Source organism: Mus musculus, chromosome 7 (genome assembly GCF_000001635.26).
Source record: "Mus musculus strain C57BL/6J chromosome 7, GRCm38.p6 C57BL/6J".
Taxonomy (NCBI): Eukaryota; Metazoa; Chordata; class Mammalia; order Rodentia; family Muridae; genus Mus; species Mus musculus.
In genome coordinates, this window is record NC_000073.6 from 123,023,875 (window position 1) to 123,040,534 (window position 16,660).

General features: G+C 45.9%; 1 protein-coding gene across 9 annotated transcripts in view; it reads left to right on the top strand.

Moving 5' to 3' along the window:
- The first annotated feature begins 7,226 nt into the window (after positions 1 to 7,226).
- Tnrc6a (trinucleotide repeat containing 6a) overlaps positions 7,227 to 16,660 on the top strand; it is a 164,196-nt gene continuing 154,762 nt past the window's right edge. For all 9 annotated transcript variants that reach the window (XM_011241757.1, XM_017322202.1, XM_011241760.1 and 6 more), the window contains exon 1: positions 7,227 to 7,676. The gene's annotated coding sequence lies outside the window, so the exon portion shown is untranslated. The remainder of the gene's footprint in view (positions 7,677 to 16,660) is intronic.

Sequence of the window (16,660 nt, forward strand, 5' to 3'; positions counted from 1 at the left end):
ATCCATGATACTGTGTGCTCTGGTGTTCAGTGCATCTGTCATTGCTAATGTTGGTCACTTGCCCCCATCTCCTTCCTCACCTGGCTTAAAGGCTTACAGTTTTCATTTGAGTATAGATAACAGCTTGTGTTTTCATTGATGCTAGTGTTTAGTTTTCTGTTCCATCGATCTCTGTACATCCTTCCAAAAGAAAAGCCCTTCCCTCTGGTTTTCTGTCCTCTATCCCCCTGCCTCTCCCCACCCCATTCCACATCCCCGGCCCCATAGAATTCCTAAGATGCTGCTGTTCCCATAAATATATTTACACAACATATATTTTAGTCACTTAGTACAGTTTTTAAAAATGTTCCTCCACGCTGACACCTGCATCACTGTTGAATTTCTTTCTCCAGTTGTATGCATATTCCACATCTTGCTGATCCAGTCATTAGATGATGGACATTTGAGGTGTTTTGCCTTTTCCTCTTGGGATAATGCTGCTGTGAGTACTCCTGTATAAATCTGGCATAAACAGATGTTTCCATTTCATCTAGGTAAATACTTGTATTCAGAATTACTGGGTCTGTTGGAGCTGTGTGTTTAACTTTCTCTAATCCTTAAAATCAAAACTTGGAATTATATAGGTTTTGTTTGGTTTTTGCTTTGTTTTGAAATAGGGTCTCATAGCCCTGGCTGGCCTAGACACATGAACTCACAGAGATCTTCCTGCCTGCCTTACTTCCTAAGTTCTGGCATTAAAGGTGTGCGTCACCATGGCCACCTTGCTTTTTTTTTTTAATGACTACCCCATATTGCCCCACTCCGACCGACCCCTTGGGACAGTCTAATAGCTCCGCACACCCTGAGATTCTCTTATGGAGCCTAGGCTGGCCTTGCCCTGAGCACACATTCCTCCTGCCGTCCCTTCCCAAATGCTGGGGTGGCAGGGCCTGCAGCACCATACTCGTCGGCTTTGTTACATGTAACCGTTTGTTACATGTTTTTGTTTTGTTTCTTGTGCTTGCTGTCTGTTCAGCCTTTTAAACCCTGTGTGTCTATGGTTTTCATCTGAGATCTGGGAGCTTTTCAGGCATAGCTCATGACCATGTTTTCTCCATTTCCCTCCCTGCCCTGGGCTCCTTGAGCTTGCCTGGAGCCCACAGATTCTCCATTCACGTCCCAGTCTTCCCTTCTCTCTGTGCGTCTTCTGTGGGGTACTTTCCTTCGCTCTTTTATAATTCTTTTTTTTTTTTTTTTTTTTGCCATTGCTTCTACTTCTTTGTTGTTGTGGGTTTCCTTTTTCTTGTTTTGTTTGCTTGTTTTTTGAGACAGGGTCTCCTTCTCGATGCAGGCTGGCCCAGCCTTTTCTGTGGAAACCCAGGTCAAGAGCCTGGAAAGCGAAACGACTCCTCTGCCTGAGCGGTCAGCGGTCAGCGTTGCCAGGTTACACTTTCTGCTTTCTTGCCTGTATCTGAGACCGGATGGTAGGCATTTTCAGTTTCGTTTTGATGAATCCTTAGGTTTTGGGGGTTCTTGTTACTGTGAAGCAAAGTCTCATGTAGTCCAGGATGGCTTCAAACGCACTAAGTATCAGAGGATAACATGAAACTTCTAATGCCCTTGCCTCCAATCCCAACCTGAGATTACAGACAAGTACCACTTCCACCAGTTTGTGCAATGCTGAAGATGGAACCCAGGGCTTTGTATAATCTAGCTCAACAGTGTATCAGCTGAGCCTCAGCCCTTCCTCCTCCTCTTCCTCCTTCTTCAAATTTACATATTTTATTTTATGTATATGAGTGTTCTGCCTGCATATATGTGTGACACTGTGTGTGTGCCTGGTGCCCCTGGAGGTTAGAAAAGAGCATCAGCTCCCCTGGAACTGCAGTTATGGATGGTTGTGAGCCACCACGTAGGTGCTGGGAATCAAACCCAGCTCTTCTGCAAGAAGCTGCTGCCGCCTCCTCCTCCTCCTCCTCCTCCTCCTCCCCCTCCTCCTTCACCCCCTCCTCTCCTCCTCCTCCTCCTCCCCCTCCTCCCCTCCTCAACCCCCTCCTCCTCTTCCTCATCCCCTTCTCCTCTTCCTCCTTCCCTCTTCCTCTTCCTCCTCTCCTCCTCCTCCTCTTCCTTCTCCTCCTCCTCCTTCTCCTTCTTTTTCTTCTAGATTTTCTCTCCCTTAACTCCTCCCAGATCTTCTGTACCTCTCCACTCACCCAAATCCATACCCTTTGTTGTTCTCTCTCATTAAAAAACAAACAGGCATTTAAAAAAATGATAAAATAAGATCGAAAGGCTTATAGCTGAGTTGCCATTTATTTTTGCAGTGTTCAGAGTATCTCCAGTAGCTTGAACATTAGTCAGTAGGGGCAAAGGCTCTGGGTAGACAGCAGCTCGACTTCTCTGTGCTGAGTGAGTTATATAGCTATCACCTTCAGTAGGAGGGCTTCATCAGTTTGTGGGGAGAAACCAATAGGCTTGGTGGTAGCCTGTGTTGTTAGGGGGTTTCATGGAGCCCCTTTGGCCAACGACATGATTAGATGTAACCCATTCCTGGGCCTGGGGCTTTCAGTGGAAGGCAAGAGATATCTGGATGCAGCTTTTCTCCCTCATTGCTTAGATTTCTTTCATATATGCATATATTTTAAGAAGCCTCTACTGTGCTAGGTTTCTACAGGAGCCCTCGAATGTCCCTTAATTTTAACTGTCCCTCTCCATATACCCTCCCTTGCCCCTCGTCCTTCCCTCTCTTGTTTGATTCTCCCATTCCAGTGCCCCCTCCCCCACCTCTATCTATTCTATTTCCCCTCCCCAGGAAGCATCCCTCACACACACACCCCAGTGCTAGACATAATCTCTGTGGTCATATGGATTGTAGCCTGCTTATCCAAGACTTAGCAGCCCTCATCTACATATAAGCAAATATATACCATATTTGTAGGGTTTTCTTTTTTTGTTTTTGTTTGTTTGTTTGTTTGTTTTCAAGGCAGGGTTTCTCTGTATAGCCCTGGCTGCCCTGGAACTCACTTTGTAGACCAGGCTGGCCTCAAACTCAGAAATCCGCCTACCTCTGCCTCCTAAGCGCTGGGATTAAAGGTGTGCACCACCATCGCCCAGCATATTTGTAGTTTTTGATCTAGGTTACTCCGGATGACTTTTTTCAAGCTCCACCCATTTACCTGAGACTCTCATGATGTTACGTTGTGTAAATGTCCTATATTCTCCTTACCCATTTATCCATTCACGGATATTTAGGCGGTTTGCAAGTTCTGACTATGATGAGCAGAGCCACAATGAATATGGTTGAGCAAGTGCCGCTGTAGCAAGATACAGAGTCCTTTGAGTATGTGCCCAGGAGTGGTGTAGCTGGCTTTTGAGGTAGAGCTATTCCCAGCTTCCACCACCACAATTATCTACATTGTGGCTGTACAAGTTTGCACTCCTACCAGCAAAGGTCAGGTGTCCCCCTTACCCCACATCCTTGCCAGCATGGGCTGTCATTTGTTTTGTTGATCTTGGCCGTTCTGACTGGTGTACTATGAAATCTTAAAGTAGTTTTGGTTTGCATTTCACTAATGACTAAGAATGTTAAACATTTCTTTATATGTTTCTTGGCAAATTGTGTTTCATCTTTTGAGAATTCTGTTTAGATTTGTAAACATTTTTTAATTGTGTTATTTTGTTTCTTGATGTCCAGAGATTTTTTTTGTTTGTTTGTTTGTTTGGTTGGTTGGATTTTGTTGTTGTTATTGTTGTTGTTGCTGTTGCTGTTGTTGTTGTTGCTGCTGCTGTTTCTGCTGCTGCTGTTGGTAGTTGTTTTTAGTTCTTTCTATATCTTAGATAGTAATCTTCTATGCGTGTATAATTGGTAAAGATTATTCCTCATTAAAATATTTTACATTTATTTGTTTTATGGTATGTGTATTAGTGTTTTGCCTGCATGTATGACCTGCGCAGCACGTGTGTGACCAATACCCATGGGATTGGATCTCCTTGAACTGGAGTCACCTATGATTGTGACCACTGTGTGTGTGTTGGGAACTGAACCAGGGTCATCTGGAAGAGCAGCCAGTGCTGCTAACCACTGAGCCATCTCCCCAGCCCCCATTCCTTATTTTTGTTATGTCTGGGTTATAAAAGTAGTATATATTCAAGCATCAAACAAACCCACTTGGTTATTAATAATCATGGAAGATTTAAAAAAAGATTTAGTTATTTATTTTACATGTCTGAGTACATTGTTGTTGTCTACAGACTCACCAGAAGAGGGCATTGGATCCCATTATAGATGGTTGTGAACCACCATGTGGTTGCTAGGAATTGAACTCAAGACCTCAGGAAGAGCACTCAGTGCTTTAACCACTGAGCCACCTCTCCAGCCTCATCATGGAAGGTTTTTTGTTTGTTTTTGGGTTTTGGGGTTTTTTTGACCCAGAATTCAGGTAAACTTTTGATGTTTTCTGAGGTTGTTAGTCAGGTTCTTCAGAGGGATGTCGAGAGCATGAGGAGCCACGTCCTACAGGTAGAGAAGCTGAGAGGCCCCTCAGCCTACTGCTTGTAATCTGGCAGTTCAGGTAAGCCAGCCATGGAGTTCAGTCTGAGTCTGAAGGCCTGAGGACCAGGTAGGCACTGTGCAAGCTGGAGATGAGATGAACTAAGTTCAGGCAGTGTGTTAGTCAGTATTCTTTTTTCAACTTGACACAAATCATATGGAAAGGAGGAACCTCAACAGAGAAGATGCCGACATCAGGCTGCCCTGTGGACAAGTCTGTGGTATATTTTCTTGATTGATGATTGATATGGGAGGGTCCAGCTCAATGTGGTGGTGGTGGCGGGTGCCACCCCTGGGTAGGAAGCAGGCTAAGTGAGCCTGAAAACAGCAGGCAGCATCCCTCTGCGGTCTCTGCATCTGTTCCTGCCTCCTGGTTCCTGCCTTGAGCGCCTATCCTGATGTCCTTCTATGATGAACTCTGATCAGGATATTGAAGCCAAATAAGCTCTTTTCTCCTCATTCAGGCCCTCACAGGACTGAAGGAAGCCCATTCATATCAGGAAGGGGAAAGCATACGGCTGAGTGGCTCAATCAGAGCATTAAACTCTGTCAGCTGTGATGCCACATATCCACCACTCAGGAGACCAAGGCAGAAACATCAAGAGTTCAAAGCCAGCCTGGGCTACATACTGAGAGTCTGTCTCAGGGGAGTAAAATGTTGATCTCAGCCATAAATACTCCCACTAATTTACCTTGAAATAATATCTACACTGGATACGCCATGTCTAGGCAAGCTGACACACAAAACTAATGTATCACATACCTTTCTACTGAGGGTGCAGTACTGTATGAGTTGCTGTGCTGGGGTTCAGTTGGTAAAATACTTACCATGTAAGTGGGATCTGAGTTCAAATCTCCTGTCAGTTAGGGGAGCGCAACCGTAGTCCCAGAGCTAGGGAGACAAAGCCAGGCAGATCTCTAAGGCATGCTGGCCAGCTAGCCCTGCCATCCATGAGCTGCAGGTTCAATGAGAGACCGTGTCTCAAAAACTAAGGTGGAGAGCAACTGAGGAGGTCCCATGTTAATTGCTGGTCTCAGTGTGCACCTGCAGGCAAATAGGCACACAGGCAGATGTGTACACACATGGGCAAGAAAATAAGCTAAGGGTCTCCAATTGCTGTGGATGTCCACTGGCACAAGACTTGGCTTTCTTTTTCTGGTACTGTTTACAGCTCCCATGCCCTAAGACAGCCATGTGCCCACCAAGATGTCAAGATGGACACCAGCTAGCGGTCATGCTGAGCACCCCAGTTTTCTGCCGTCTCTTCTTCCTATTTTGAGAGCCCATTTATAAGAGTGTCGATTCTATTTACACAGAATTTCTCTCTGATGGCTTGGGCCTCTGTGTTGAAGAAGACAGCTATACAAACTCAAGTGTAAAAACTATACAGGTCTATATCCAGACTCAACCCCTACCAACAGTAGCCTAGAAAGGGTCTGTGGGATATATACTATATGTCCTTACGGAACCTGGCTTGGTGGGCAGCCATGCGTTTCTCCACAGACCCCCTCCTCTGCTCTCATTATAGAGAATAGCCTGGACAAAAACTTCTGGCTGGAAGCAGACTCCTTCCTCGGAGGTGTTTGATATTGTTGACCACCTGGTCTTCCACACGATCTCCTGAACTACCAAGTGACAGTAGGTCACACTGCCCCCAAGGAGAGTAGCCCACCTGTTCGCCTGCTTGTTTCCCACTCCCCCCTCCCCCCTCCCCCGTGAGTAAGAATCAGAGGTTAATGTTAACACTGGGGGTGGGGAGTGGTGGGTGGTGGGGGAGGAGGGTGGCATCTCCAGTTGACTTGTAAATCAAAGCAGAGAAGAAACAAAGCAAGCAGGTGATTGTGTGTTGTAGGGTGCAGAGGAAGTTTCCTCTGTTGAGTAGTTTGGGGGTAGAGATAGGGTGAGGGCAGAAGCCGAGCCTTCAGACTGGGCTAATAGAGGGTTTTCATTCTGCATTTGTGTGGTTCTGGCATTGGGATCTGCCACATCTGTCTGGGTTTCTGTTGCCTCGGAACAGACCAGATGCATGCCAAGGACAGAGCTCCACACCATAACCTCTGTCCCATCTCGGTGTGTGTGTGTGCGCGCGTGTGCGTGTGTGTACAACCTGCAGTGGAATAGGCGCCCTGAGAAGGAGCTTGTACGGAAAGAGGGATCAGAGTGTGAGAATAAATGAGCACAAAGGGAAGCAGCTAGGCGGGAGATTTTTAAACACAATTTGTGTCTTGATTCGGGAATGGTTATGAGGAGAGGGCGACAGACAGACAGAAGAATACGAAGGTCTCCACCCACAGAGGTCCCAGAACCAAGTATAAAAGGAGACGTTGTAATCAGAGAGCCAGCCGGCTCCACCTGACTCAGACTGCGGCTGAGGGGTGGGACGAAGGACTAGAAGGTTCTGCTGCAGCCGGCTCCTCTTCTGCAGGTCCCCCACCGCCACCGCCCCAGTACCCCCCGCCGTTTCCACCTCCACTGTTAGTGACGCGGTCGGTTCGGACGCTGTGGGTAGGGAAGGCAGCCATCAGGCTCCCCACAACGAGGCAGGATGGTGTGAGCTCAAGCGCCCTGCATTTGCTGGGGCAGCGGTGGCAACACTTGGTTATTCAAGGCTGGAATTCAAATGAGTCTGGCATGGCTCCAAGTCTCAGGGCTTAGGAGAGAGAGGCACATTAACAATTCATCAAGATCAGCCTTGCGTGGGCTCAGACTCCCCCATCTGCATCCCTCCCTCTGTCACTGATTTGGGGCGGCGGGGGGGGGGGGGCGCTCTTCTAGAAACACTTCGTCTGTCAGTCTGTGAGCAGGGGTGGGGGTGGGGGGGGGCCTGAAGTTAGGCAGATTTTTCTCATCACATGATGGGGGACCTGTATCATGTGATGGCTCCGGTGATGTTGGAGGCGGCATGTGACTCCCAGGGCTACGTGGGCTCAAAAACAATTTAAATACAAAAACACACGCAGGTTCCCCTCCTTCCCTTTGCCTTTTGGTCTGGCTCTCTCTACCTTTGCGTTGGTGCCTGACCGAATGGAAAACCCTTCTTCGTTTTGCAGCCTGTGAGCTCCGGGTACCTGGAGACAAGGCCCCTGTGCTGCCCCCACCCCAGGAGCCGTCCCCCCAGCATTCTGCAGTCCTCTGACTATCAGCCTGGTAAGTTACTGAACACTTTAACAATTATCTGGGAAGCTGTCTTCAACTGTCTCATTAACATGCACAGGACACCCTCCCAGGGTAGGAGGTGGGGGGAGTGGGGAGCACCCGAGGCACTGGGGAGCTAAGCTCTGGGCCCTGCCCTGCGAAGCTGGGTTCTGCTGGGTGGACCAAGCAACTGCGTGTCTCCTCCTGTCCCCAGTCTGTCTCCTGCCACTCTTCTTCTTCCTCCTCTAAGCCTCTCCACCTCTCATCCTGTTCTTCTCTGCCCCTTTTCATGAGCCCCCCTTCCCCCTCCTTCCTCTCTCTCTCTCTCTCTCTCTCTCTCTCTCTCTCTCTCCCTCTCTCTCTCTCTCTCTCTCCCTCTCTCTCTCTCTCTCTCTCTCTCTCTCCCTCTCTCTCTCTCTCTCTCTCTCTCCCTCCCTCCCCTCTCTCTGCGCCGCACCTCTCATCTTGTTTTTAAAATCTTTTTTGTTTGTTTGTTTTTGTTTTGGATACCTAGATTGTATATCGTTTGTGCCCAGGAACGAAGAGGCCAGGCGGTCCTAAGGACTTGGTCGCTGGGGATTTCCTAAGGTCCCTTGTCAGCTTTTTCTTCACCCAGATGATGTTGCCATTGGGTTTGTCTGAAAAGGTTATCTGTTAACCCCAGATGCCAACCCAGCTGGGCTCATCAAGTGACAGGAAGCAGGGTGACAGCCATCAGGAGGCAAATCTCTACGACTCCAAATATTTGATTTTGAGGGAGACATCAAGGCAGCAGGCAGGGCCAGAGTTCAGTGCCATGGGGCAGTCTCAGGTGCCACACACAGGGTGGCTCACGGAGCTTGCTGTGAGTTTGAGGGCACACCTTTGCACATGGAGGCAGAGTTGGCTGAGAAACTGGCCTTGGGGGAAGCTGGTGTGAATCCCATGAGAATCCCATCATGGCGACCTTTGTAGGCACAGGGCAAGTGGGTGGGTGCAGACCTGCCAGTAAGAAAGAACTCCCTGTCAGCTCAGAAAGAGTGTCACCTTTAGCCCCTCAGGGAAACCGAGGCACAGCTTACTTGCTTAAGGTCACACAACTAGTAAATGACCAGGTGGGATTTGGGCCCCTGGACTTTCTACCTAGGGCCTACACAGTTAACCATCATGATAACCTGCTAAAAAAACAAAACAAAACAAACAAACAAAAACCAACAACCAGCCAACAGTTACCATGCAACAGGTACCGTGCAGGTTTGAGACTGAATTAATGCACAAATAGAAACACCCTGTTCTTACACAGATTAAGCAAGTCACGGCATAAAGCAATCTGTTGTTTCAGACCAGGCTATTTGCTAAGAAATGAAATAACAGGGTACTCGGAAAATATAGAAGACCAATTTCAGGCGAGAAGTGGGGATAGATGAAATGTGGTCAGAGGTGGCCTCGGTAATATGTGATCTAAGTCAGAGTGAGCAAGATGAAAGTCAAGAAGAGCTCTCCAACCAGAAGGAGAGGCAGGGGCAAAGGCCTGGCTAGGGGACCAAGTCAGTCTCATGAGAAACCTGTGGACTGAACAGGGTGTGTGGATGTGCCGGTGCCAGTTGGGGTGCTCCTGATGGCAAAGGGCTCTGTTGTAGACCTGCTGGGGGTGCGGGGGGAGGGGTCTTAGGTCTCATCCCAGGGTTGATGAGCCACCATGGAAGGTGAAAGTGGGGAACTGGATTCTCAGCATGAGAAAAAACCTCCATGAAACGAACCAGTGTGTGTTGGGTTGCAAACCACCTCCAAAGTGGTAGCTTACAAATAGGATCGTTTGTAGCTCTTTGTTCTGGGAGTCAGCCACTGCAGCTGGCACGGCAGGGGCTGCACTGCACTTGGTAGGACTGGCTTGTCCAGCTAGGTCTCCAGTAGGCTGGCTGGGAGTAGAGGTCGTGATCAGGGACTGGTGGATGCGGGGGCATTGAAATTGATCAGGCCTTCTACCCGTGCACCTCGGATGATGCAGAGACCGGTGGTCAAACGATAGGGAAAATTGACTGCTGCGTGCTTAGCCTGAAACAGGACATCTGTGTCACTCCCTCCAAGGCCCAGTGAGTGGGAAGGATCAGAAGAGCTAGAGGATGGCGGGGGTGCTGTGACATGCTATCATCTGGATATGGCGTGGCCCTTGCAGTTGTAAGCACGCAGCAACTGTGGCTGGATAAGATGTATGCAAACAACACACACACACACACACACACACACACACACACACACGACATGAAAGTAGGAGGGGGTGAGCTGGGAAAAAGAAGGGGTCAGAGGAAATGGGATAAGGAGTGGATAAAAATACAACACATTATATACATGTATGAAACTCTCAAAAAATAAAGCAGAAAAAAATAAACAAATTGTCTGATCTGTGCATCTCCATATTCAGTCTTCATGAGATGGCTAGCATGAAGCAGCAGCCAGAGAGGGAAACCTCAAACTGCAGCCATTCTCAAACAGCTACCTGTGCTGCTGCTGCTGCCGCTGCCCCATTGGCCTAAACAAATTAGAGTCAGGACCGGAGTGGAGAGATGTAACCTTGATTGGGGAACTTATAAAATACTATGCCTACTTATTTTCCAGACTGACTACATGAATTCAAGCAGATAAGCTGGGGGCTGGGGAGATGCCTCCGTCAACAAGTACCTGTCTCAGAAGCCTAAGGGCCCGAGTTCAGATCCTCAGAGCCTGTGTAGAGAACCGGGGTTGGTGACACACTCCTATGACCCCAGCTCTGGAGGATGGCAGGGGAGTGGGGTGTGGGTGGGGTACAGACAGACAGATGCCTCGATCTCATTGGCCAACGAGTCCAGTTGAATGAATGGTTGAGCTTCAGGCTCAGTGAGAAACTTTGTCCAAGAGTTAAAGGTGGAGAGTGATCAAGGTAACATACCCAACAGGATCCAACACACACACACACACACACACACACACACACACACACACGCTCACTCACATATACACACACATGCCTCTATAACATTGGGAGGAACTGAAGCCCAGAGGTACCATGAAGCCATTTTGTGCATAGGGATGAACTTATCCTGGTCATGCAGTGTTTTATGGTCAGAACAAACAAGGCTCTATGTACTTGATTGGTAAAGACCTTAGAGGTCTAGTGTGAGATGGACGTAGCCCTGCAAGGTCTCCTCTTCTCAATATTATTGAGAATGTCCAAGGATCTTTTTGAGATGTTTCCCTAAAATGAAATTGAATCCAGATAGAACTCAGTATGCTTCTATTTTCAGACCATAACAGCACACACAAAGGTCCTGGGGCACAAAGAACGTGGCTTTAGGGGGTGAGGATAGGGAAAGGACAGAGGCAGTTTAGTGTAGGAGCCATACAGCTGGTGGTATGTGGTTGAGATACAGGTCATCTTGAAGAGGGAGAAGCGAGTGTGAGCAGGTAGTGAGGGTCTCAGGGTAAAATAAGTAGGAAGAGCAGAGAGGCGTGCTTAAAGTCTGCACTTGTCTCCAGGAACACTTAGCTGCTTGGGACCAAGTACCTGGACATGGTAGAGGACAGTCAGGTTGAAAAATCTCACAGAGGGAGGGAGAGAGTGAGAGAGTGAGTGAGAGAGAGAGAAAGAGAGAGAGAGAGAGAGAGTGAGTGAGAGAGAGAGAAAGAGAGAGAGAGAGAGAGAGAGAGAGAGAATGGAAGGTGAAACGAATCTCAGAGTCGACAAGACTAGAGCAAGGACATGAGCAGGAAGGAGTGAGAGGGAATGAGGAAGCTCTCAAAGCAGTACCAGCTACAGTGGGGGAAAGAGCTGCACTATCCCCCTGCCTCAGCTTTTGAGTGCTAGAATTATAGGCATACACCACCACATCCAACCCCAAATGACTGAGTTCTACCAGATAGCCTCCTGGGAGTATCAGCTGAGTCTTCAGTCACTTGCTTTAGGCTGACTTCCAGGCCCACCCAGGCCTTCTGCACCCCACCGCAGTTTAACAAGAAGCTCGGGTGATTCATAAACACACGGAAGCTTGAGAACCGTGGGTCTGGGTTGTCGCTGGGAAAAACTGGTGCTATTCTGAGCAAGATAAGAGCGTGAATCCCAGCTCCCACACTCCTTATTTTTACTCTCCTTTCAACTCAGGTCTTGATTTAGCCAGTGTTTCTTCCTTTGCTTGCCCCGGGTTTTCGTTTTATATTTTATTACTCAAAATTGAAAACATGTACATATAGATAATATATAGTAAACCCCACACAATTATCTTCAATAATTTTCAGTTCAAAGGCAATCTTTTTTACCCCACACCACCCCTCCCAGCCAAGACTATCTGAACTAAAATTTTAGGTACGATATAATTTTGCATATAGAGTTTTTTTTTGGGGGGGGTAGTTTTGCTTTTGTTTTTGTCTTGTGCTTTTGTTTTGGGACTAAGTCTCACTGTGTAGCCCTGGCTGACCTAGAACTTACTATGTAGACCAGGCTAGCCTCGACCTCACAGAGATCTATTTGCCTCTGCTTCTAAAAAGTGCTGGAATTAAAGCTATGGCTACCACACTCAGCCATATGTATAGGAGCTTGGATGGCCATGGACTGATCCCCACGTGGGGTCCCTAACAGTATCTGACCTGACCTACCACTCTCTAGTGTGGCTTTGCCCACTAGTGGGGACTTGTCTACTGTGGAGCTTTTGGGACACCCTGGCATGGTTGTTTGCCCCACAGATAGCATTTTTCCAATCATGACTTGTTTTGATCACTGGTCTGTGACCTACAGCCAGTCTGTCTCCCAGTTATCCAGTAAAGTCTGTGTGTGATTAAAAACAAAACAAAACAAAACAAATCCATAACTGTCTCTCTTTTTAATCTCTTTAAAGGTTTGTTTTCATTTCAGTTCTAAGATTGAGCTTAGGCCTTTCACAAGCTAGGCAGTCACCTATAGCTATAGTGACCATAGGAAGTTATAGTCACTGTGGAACTATGCCTCCAGCTCCAAGGACTGCCCCGCCTCCTTTAAACATAACTATTATGACATCACCATGTCCCCCCAAATCAAAAGTAAGTCCCTATTCTGAGCTGCCCAGTTAGTGCATACACGGTGGCAATTGTCATCTGTCATTTAATCTGTTATCAGTTTGAATATTTAAATAAGCCCCTAGGTAGCAACTAGTTAATATATCTCTTACCACCTTCTTTTTTTTTTTTGGTTTTTCGAGACAGGGTTTCTCTTTATAGTTCTGGCTGTCCTGGAGCTCACTTTGTAGACCAGGCTGGCCTCGAACTCAGAAATCCGCCTGCCTCTGCCTCCCGAGTGCTGGGATTATAGGCGTATGCCACCACACCCGGCTCTTACCACCTTCTTTATTCATTGATTTGCTTCTTAATTTTTTTTCTTAGAATTTTGTGTTAATAACATTGCCTGTCCCAGCTGGGCATGCCTTTAATTCCAGAACTCAGGAAGTAGAGGCAGGTGAATCTCTGAGTTGGAGGCCAACCTGGTCTACAGAGTGAGTTCCTGGACAGCCAGGGCTACACAAGAGAAACTCTGTCCTTGAAAAAAGAAAGCGGGGGGGGGGGGGGGAGCAGGAGGGAGAACGAGAAAGGAAGAGGGAAAGGAAAAGATCATTTAAAAAAATCTCGTGGCTCAATTTAGACTTGGCCAATCATGGTGTCATCTAATAGATTCATCTGTCCTTTATATACATATATTTTTTCTAAACTAGTAATGAGCTATAAAGGGAATACTTTCAAAGAGATATTTCAAAGAGGTATAAATCTGGAGTGCCGGAGTGATGGCTCAGTGGTTAAGAACGTGGCTGCTTTTCCAGAAGCCTCCATTCTGATTCCTAGCATTCACGTGGTAGTTCATTTGCTTCCAACGTCAGTTTTAGGTGACCAGATGCCCTTTTCTGGAATCCTTGAGTACTGCACACATTGGTGTATATACACACTTGTAGGCAAACATTCATACACATAAAATAAAAAGAAGTAAATCCTTTTTTTAAAAGAAGAGAAATGACAATACCTTCAAATGAGGCCTACGAGAATACATCCAAAACATAGCATGCAGCCTGAAGCTGCAGAAGGCTGTGTTACAGCCAGTGCCCCACCAAGGAGCTCTCCCTGTGTTACAGCCAGTGCCCCACCAAGGAGCTCTCCCAAGACACCACGTCTCCTCCCTAGCAGCTACTGTCTTGACTTTTGTAATAATATTTCTGCCTTCTTTATGGCTTTACCACCTACGTGTAATCCTAACGAATATCTTATTTAACTCCTTCTAACCTTTGTCTGACTCTGATGCAGGTGTACTATTTTGTGAGGTTTGTCCGTGTTGATGAGATTATTTGTAAAATCTGTTCATTTCCATCTGTGACAGACTCCAGCTGATCATCTATCTGTTCTTGATTGGCATTTGGAATGTGTCCCCCCCTCCCCCAGTTTCCTGCTCTAGTGGATAACTCGACTGTGCACATTCTGAGCGTGTTTCGTGTTGTACCTGTGGAAGAATGCCTGCAGGTTGTGTGTGTACAGGGAGAAGTCCTGGATCCTAGAACAAGCCTCAGCCCCACTATGTAAGCGAGAGTCAAATTGCTCTGCCAGTAGCAGAGAGCTTTCCAGGTCTTACACCTTTTAATCTCGTTTTCTCTTGATTCCTTACACCAGCTAAGGCTTCTAATAAAATAACAGAAACAAAAACAATTATCCTTGTTTCCAGACTTCAAAGGCAAAGAGCTCGGTTAGATGGCATGGCTACCCAAGGGTTTGCTTGTTGGAAGAAGTTTTATTATTTCTTGTCAGATTCGGAAAAATTCCTCTATTGCTCTGAATTTTCTTTTTAGCACAATTTTTTCCTTAGCTTGTCAAGTGGCTTTTTCTTTGTCTTTTGAAATTCTAACATGATTTCTCCACTTTGCTCTTTTAGGGTAGCGAGTGAGGTTTAACTCTCAGACGCTAGGTGGGAGGGAGTTTTGGTTTTTTTTTTTAAAGATTTATTTTTTTAAATTTATTTATTTTAAGTAAGTACACTGTAGCTGTCTTCAGACACCCCAGAAGAGGGTATCAGATCTCATTACGGATGGTTGTGAGCCACCATGTGGTTGCTGGGATTTGAACTCAGGACCTCTGAAAGAGCAGTCAGTGCTCTTAATGTCTGAACCATCTCTCCAGCCCCCGGGAGGGAGTTCTTGAGGTGGTCTCAGCTTTGCCATGATCACGCAGCATCCTTTGCTGTAACCAGATTTATCTTTGAGGTCTTCTTCTTCCTTTGTGTGTGTGTGTGTGTGTGTGTTTGTTTTTGTTTTTGCTTTTGCTTTTGCTTTTGCTTTTGCTTTTGCTTTTGCTTTTGCTTTTGCTTTTGAGACAGGGTGTTACTGTTGAAACCAGGCTAGCCTGGACCTCACAGAGATCTGCATGCCTCTGCCTCCCGAGTGTTAGGATTAAAAATATACACCACCATGCCTGGCTTGAGTTTACCTTGCAATTTTCTTATAAAACTTCCTGATGTGAGTGCTTGGTTGTTTGATTCTTTCATCTTTTTTCTTTCTGGTTTAGCTCTGTAGAATTGCAAATCCCTCTCTGAGCATGACTTTACTGGACCCTATACTTTGTCATATAATATTTTTATTATCATTGACTTAAAAATGTCTTATCATTTCCACCAGGAAAATTATTTGCAACGTATTCTTCCTAAAACACGAAGGGAGATGGTTCTTCTCTTTTTGTTTTTCACTGTTGACTGTTGTCGGAGAACACACGCATTCTTTAATATTTGTTGAGAAATTCCTTTTGACCCAGGGCATGATAATTTTGGGTAAAATTTCCATGTATACTTTAAAAACAATGGATTTTGGAAATTGGGGCATTAAAGTCTTTTTTTTTCAAGTTGTTTTATTTTGTTATTTTGTGTGTATGGATGTTTTGCTTGTTTCTATGTCTGTGTACTGAATGCATGTAATGCCCAGGAAGACCAGAAGAGGGCATCAGGTGCCCTAGAACTGGAGTTACAGATAAGCTCTGTCAGGTGGAAGCTGGGAATTGTACCCAGGTCATCTGGAAGAGCAGCCACCTCTCCAATCCCATGATTCAAAGTTTATTTAAGTGAATCATATTGTATAAGTCTATAAGAAGTTTTGTGTGCTTGTTTTCTCTGGGTGGAAAGAAATCCAATAATACCTTTCTATAATTATAGAGGTAATATATATTCACATATTATCTATTAATCATTTATTATATATAATTATTTCATATTTTATATTATACATACTGCATATATGTAATATGGAGATAACATAAACATGTCATCTTTATAATTTTAGGAACATGTTTTATATTTTATATTATTTCTATGGTTGTAAAAGAATGTATCTTTTGGTCCTTATGTTATCTTATTCCAATTTTATTCTCATTTTTATTTATTTTATTTTAGTGTTGTGTTTTACCTGCATGTATGCCTGTTCACCATGTCTGTGAATCAGTGGTTCTCTTTTTAAAAGTTAAGAGGTTGGGCAGGGGAACTCACCCCCATGTAGGTCTCAGGAATTGAATTCAGGTGGCTTTTACCTGCTGAGCCACCTCCCCATTCTGGCTCACTGCTTCTCAAACCTGTCTGCCATGGGTGCCAGAAGTTGTCCTATTACATTTCTGAAGCCCGATGTGACGCACACCTGTAAGTCCAGCACTCAGGCAGCTAAGGCAAGATTGAAATCATCCTGGGCTACATAGTGAGGCTCTATCATCATCAAGAACAGAAATGAAAAATAAAATAGACACAAATATAGTCAGTGCTAATGTGAAAACGCTGTGCCATTTGTGATTTCAGCTCTTAGAGATTTGGGATCTGGGGTAAAGGGCTGAAGCAAATCCCTCAGTGATAACAAGGAACCATTGCATTAGTAAGATAGATGTATGAGTAACTCCTATGAGCCAGTGTACCATAACAAATGGTCACCTTGTGGCTATCACACACAGGATGTGTGGCTTTGGGCCTGTCTTTCTGTTGTCAAGTCCTTACTTGTCTGGTCTTCAGAAAG